At 43.3% G+C, this 5,998-nt stretch overlaps 1 non-coding gene across 1 annotated transcript; it reads right to left on the bottom strand.

Annotated features, from left to right (window-relative positions):
• Positions 1 to 349: 349 nt before the first annotated feature.
• Positions 350 to 424, bottom strand: TRNAS-GGA (transfer RNA serine (anticodon GGA)). Its single transcript has one exon. It is a non-coding gene; the product is annotated as a tRNA-Ser (tRNA).
• Positions 425 to 5,998: the final 5,574 nt, after the last annotated feature.

Genomic DNA, 5,998 nt, shown 5'->3' with positions numbered 1-5,998 from the left:
GGGGCCAAAAATCCCAGCTACAAATACAAGTTGATGAGGTGTGAACTGGCAGAGATTGACCAAGAGAGAGATCTTGGGATCATGGTAGATAACTCACTGAAAATGTCAAGACAGTGTGCGATTGCAATAAAAAAGGCCAACACCATGCTGGGAATTATTAGGAAGGGAATTGAAAACAAATCAGCCAGTATCACAATGCCCCTGTATAACATATGAACATATGAAGCTGCCTTATACTGAATCAGACCTTTGGTCCATCAAAGTCAGTATTGTCTTCTCAGACTGGCAGCGGCTCTCCAGGGTCTCAAGCTGAGGTTTTGCACACCTATTTGCCTGGACCCTTTTTTTTTGGAGATGCCAGGGATTGAACCTGGGACCTTCTGCTTTCCAAGCAGATGCTCTACCACTGAGCCACAGTTCCTCCACCATATAAATCAATGGTGTGGTCTCGTTTGAAATACTATGTACAATTCTGGTCACCACACCTCAAAATGGATATTATAGCATTGGGAAAAGTCCAGAAAAGAGCAACTAGAATGATTAAAGGGTTGGTACACTTTCCCTATGAAGAAAGGTTAAAACGCTTGGGGCCCTTTCGCTTGGAGAAATGTCAACTGTGGGGTGACATGATAGAGGTTTACAAGATTATGCATGGGATAGAGAAAGTAAAGAAAGAAGTACTTTTCTCCCTTTCTCACAATGCAAGAACTCATGAGCATTCGATGAAATTGCTGAGGAGTCGGGTTAAAACGGATAAAAGGAAGTACTTCTTCACCCAAAGGGTGATTAATATGTGGAATTCACTGCCACAGGAGGTGGTGGCGGCTACAAGCATAGCCAGCTTCAAGAGGGGGTTAGATAAAAATATGGAGCAGAGGTCCATCAGTGGCTATTAGCCACATTGTGTATGTGTGTGTGTGTGTGTGTGTGTGTGTGTATAGGCCACTGTGTGACACAGAGTTTTGGACTGGATGGGCCATTGGCCTGATCCAACATGGCTTCTCTTATGTTCCTTTGAAGGCCTTGGCACATAGTTATGTATGGTGGTTGGGGATGAATAAAGAGATAGAAGGGTGGGTTAAAAGGTGCCAACCCTGCCAAGAGTCCTGACCAGATCCACCCAGCGCCCCCATTCACCGCTGGGAGTCCAATCACATGCCTTGGTCCCGGCTATACCTGGACTTCACAGCACCATACCAGGGCCAAATATTCTTTATCCTGGTGGATGCCTACATGAAGTGGCTGGAGGTGATTCCCATAGCTTCAGCCTCCACTGCGGCTGCAGTCAGAGCCCTATGGAGGGTTTTTTGCACCCATGGGATCCCTGAAACTGTTGTGACGGACAATGGTACTGCTTTAATCTCCCGGGAGTTCCAGGAATTCCTGACCAGGTACCTCATCCACCACATACGGTCCGCTCACTTTCACCTGGCCACCAATGGCCAAGTAGAGCGCATGGTCTGCAACCCCAAGGAGGCCCTGGGTCGCATAGTTCAAGGGGATTGGGATCACCGCCTGTCTGCTTTCCTATTTGGGAACAGGATCACTCTTAACCCGGCCACCGGCATAAGCCCCGCCAAGCTGCTCATGGGCAGGAGGTTAACCACAAGGCTAGACAGGTTGCACCCCGACCGGGCCCCTAACCTCTGCCTCTCTCCCGAGACCAGGGAGGCCACAAGGGGGTTCTTTTCGGGGGATCCAGTCTATGCAAAGAACTTTGCAAACAGGCTGGAATGGATACCAACTTCGATGGTACTGGTCACTGGGTCCTGCTCATACGAGGTCTTGGCAGAGGGGGGGCAGCTCCTTCGCAGACACATAGACCAATTGTGCCACCACACCCTGCTGGAAGAACTGGCAGGGCCTGGGAGAAGGGGGAATGGGGAGAGTGTAATATTGCCACAAGAAGCAACCCTGCCGGCGCTGACCTTACCGGCCTCGTGGATGGAAGAGCCCCCTTCAGTGGAGGAGATACCTTCTCAGGCTCTGGACAGTGCTCTGCTGATATCACCCCTAAGCAAGGAACCAGCTGCAACAGATCCCATGATCGCAGCTCCTGCCCCCCAGATAGAACCTCAGCAATCACACAGGGAGTGGTGGCCACCCGCTTATTTGAAAGACTATGTATCTTGAACTGGGGGGGGGAGGAGTGTTGTGTCTTGTGTTCTGTCCCCGGAAAGTATAGCACAGTGCACCTGCTGGCGACAACCGGAAGGGATGAATGCAGCCACCTATGATGATCAATGCCAGGAAGTTTAATTGGTCAGGATTGGACCTGACCAGAAAGAGGGTGTCAGGCTCTGTAACTCTAATATATTACAAATGTAGAATACTAACCATATGGACTCTTTGTACTAACCCCAAGCTTTTATTATGATGTAGTCAATGTGCATATCAAAAGGGACAGCGAGTGATGTGTAAACTTTATTGATGTTACTAAAGAACAAAAGAATGCAACCGTTGGTAGATAACACGGCTGCCAGGAATATTCCCAGGGCAAGATGATAAGCTGAAGCCCTTGTGTGAAAGTTTGCACCTTCACCCCCTTGATGTTATGGGAATGGGGACTTTGTTTAGAAAAGTCTTTGATGTAGATTCCTTAAGAATAGTAATCGCCTGATTCCAGGCATTAGTCTCAACTTCTGTATCCAGCTATGAGTTTCCAATAAAGTATACATTGTTTCAATGAATACTGCCTTGAGATTCCATCGCCTGACATTGGGTTGTTCTGAGTAATTTATATAAGAGGGGACCTGGCCCCACCATCTTCCCCTTGTGATGTACTTGTCAATAAAGTATGTTGTGTTCTAATCATCTGTGTACATTTCAGGGTTGTATTCAGTAGAAATTTCTGCTGATAGAAAGGGGTGTGTGATTTATTTTTGGTAATTTGATTTCCCATGGTAGGTCTTTGATTTTTTCTGTCCTGTTCCTTCGGGGTATCCTATCCAGCAGGAGAATGATTGAGGGGTCATTTTGGGCTGCAGCAGAAGGGAGAGGTGAGATAGCCCCCCTTCACTGATGGAAATGTAATGGAGATTTTGCTTGGGATCCAGTCTCATGTTTGAAGTCCACTTGCTTCTCATTGTGCAAAATGCACCTTTCAGCAGCAGAACAGGAGAAAGGATTACAGAGCAGTGCCGGCTAGGTGGGGCAAAAGTAAGCATCCTTCTTCCACCCATCAGTTCTCCCTGTAAGTTCCCTGACTTCATTCATTTTATGGGCACCCTCTCAACATACATTTCCAGTTACGAAGAAACTATATAAATAAACAAGATAGATCCTGAAGTAACCAATTCTTAATGAATCACCATGATGATGACCTCTTACTCCCCTAAGGTTAGAACAAAAAATGGGAGATGCTGGTAATGTTTTTATTTGAACAACTGTATTTAGAAAACATACACAGTAGTCGCCAATGAGTAGAATGTGTGTTTGTGGGGGAGGGGAATCAAAGGAATGGACAACTCCCAGGGCAACATTATTAAACTTTAGGCCTTCTGTCAAGCTAAGTGTTAGAATAGCATGAGAGGTAATGTGAAGAAATACAGAGAGCTGTCATTGAAAGCTAAAAGAACTTTAGGCTTCAGTGCCTGCCTCACACAAAAATATATATAAAAAGGTTACTGTCAGTTGCTGTTTCAAGTTAAATAAGGAATAGAAATCAAGGCTGTCTCTCACTGTTCTGCTCTGAGCCCTGAATACCTCTAAGCATGAGCGCATCCTATAAGTGTAGGCAGAAACAAGGAGAATTCACAAATAACCCGAGAACTTTTTCCCCAACTAAACTGGAATGGAGTACCAGCCTCTCTGTCTCAGTAAATATATTTAAAATATGTTCCATTCATGAACATGGAAACATTTTTTTCTTTTTCATTTTTTCAACAACAACAACAAAAGTGAGCATTTCAATGGCAAGGGTTACTAAGCACTGCCTATTTATTATGCAAAGTGTATTTCAAAGGTTTAGATTTTTCCATCAGTTATGCACATCCCATCAACTTGTATTTATAGTTAGGATTTTTGGTCCCAATGTGCATTACCTTACACTTGGCCATGTTCCCTTTGGAGTGCCTCACCATCTCCTCTGGTTCTTACCACCCTGAACAATTTATTGTCACCTGCAAACTTAGCCACTTCACTGCTTACTCCCAACTCAAAATCATTGATGAACAAGTTAAAAAGCATCGTACCCAGTACTGAGCCCAGTGGCACCCCACTGCTTACAACCCTCCACTGAAAAAATTGCCCATTTATACTGATTCTCTGTTTCCTATTCATTAGCCAGTTTTTGATCCATGAGAGGACTTGTCCTTTTACCCCATGACCATTGAGTTTACGTTGGAGCTTTTGATGAGGAACTTTATCAAAAGCTTTCTAGAAGTCAAGGTAAACAACATCTATTGAATCCCCTTTGTCCACATATTTGTTCACCCTCTCAAAGAACACTAACAAGTTAGTGAGACAAGATCTTCCCTTACAGAACCCATGCTGAGTTTTCCTCAATAACTTTTGTTCATCAATGTACCTACTAATTTTCTCTTTAATAACAGTTTCCACCAATGTACCCGGTATTGACATCAGACTGACTGGCCTGTAATTTCCTGGATCTCCTCTGGAAACCTTTTTAAAGATGGGAGTGACATTAGCTATCTTCCAGTCCACAGGAATGAAGGCAGATTGTAATGAAAGATTACATTTTTTGGTCAGGAGATCCCCAAGTTCACCTTTGAGTTCTTTCAGAACTCTTGGATGTATGCCATCAGTTTTTAAATTGTTTATCAGTCGTAGGACCTCCTCTCTCGTCACTTCAATCTGACTCAGGTCTTTCAACACCCCTTCCAAAATCAATGGTTCTGAAGTGGGCAAGCACTTCTCATCCAAGGGCCCCACTGCCTCCCTGACTGGTTTCCTGCTTCTAACATATTTGAATAAATTTTATTGGTCTCCTATTTATAAGGTCTCCTATTTGTTTCATTACTTGTTTCAGTAATAGTTTATTTACAAATTATTTTTAAAAACTGGATGTAGCCTAGTCAATTTTCAGGAAGAAGAGCTTATGTCTTTCCTCATTTCTTTTATATGTGCTGTTATCAGGGATTTTTTTCATTGTTGTCCTTTTTTTATTGCTGGGATTCCTAGTTCCTTTGTTTTATTTATAACATTATATAACCATTTTCATTCAGTGTTTATATTTTATACATCATTTATATACAGTTGATGTAAAACCAGTCATAGTTTCTCATGGTAATACTTTTATTGAGTTTCTTTAGCATGGCTGGAGGGAACAAAAATTATTTTAGCTTCATCCCAAGCCTGGAAACCTTTATTAGAAACTGGGGTTTTGAAACTGAAACAATGATTTCACAAAGTTCAGGAACATCTGTACTTTGTGGCGAGTGACAATCTTGAGATCAGAAGGCATGCTGCATAAGTCTGAGGAGGAAGGATGTGATTCCCTTAGAAGGTAGGAAGTACACATTATCAGAGGTTACCAAAAGGCACAGTCATTTGTATTAATAATAGTTACTACAAAAAAACCCAAGGACAGTTTGTAAATAAAAAATAACTTATGTTAAAAATCCCAAAACAGACAGTATAGACATTGAAGCAGTCCAAAAGACTCAGTGTGTAAAGTATATCTTGCAGCTTCTTCTTGACAATCTCCACCAGAGGATGCATATAGATGTTAAATAACACTGGGGAGAGAATCAACCCCTGTGGAACTTTGAAGGAGACAACTTATCTTCACCCATGATTACCCTATGAGACCAACCTTGGAGGAATGAGGAGAACCAGCTCAAGGTTATACCCCTCACACCTAGGGAGGCAAGGTGGTTGACCAGGACCAAATGGTCTACTGTGTCAAATGTGACAGACAGAGTCAACAGGATTAGTAGTGCCATATGCCTACACTAATCTGTAACTGGAGATCATCAATCAGAGCTCAGTCCTGAACCCTGCCCAGAAACTGGATTGGAAAGGATCTAAGGCAGAT

This window comes from Heteronotia binoei, chromosome 1, assembly GCF_032191835.1.
Source record: "Heteronotia binoei isolate CCM8104 ecotype False Entrance Well chromosome 1, APGP_CSIRO_Hbin_v1, whole genome shotgun sequence".
Taxonomy (NCBI): Eukaryota; Metazoa; Chordata; class Lepidosauria; order Squamata; family Gekkonidae; genus Heteronotia; species Heteronotia binoei.
Note: the sequence above shows the minus strand (reverse complement) of the source record. Positions and strands in the feature narration are given on the sequence as shown.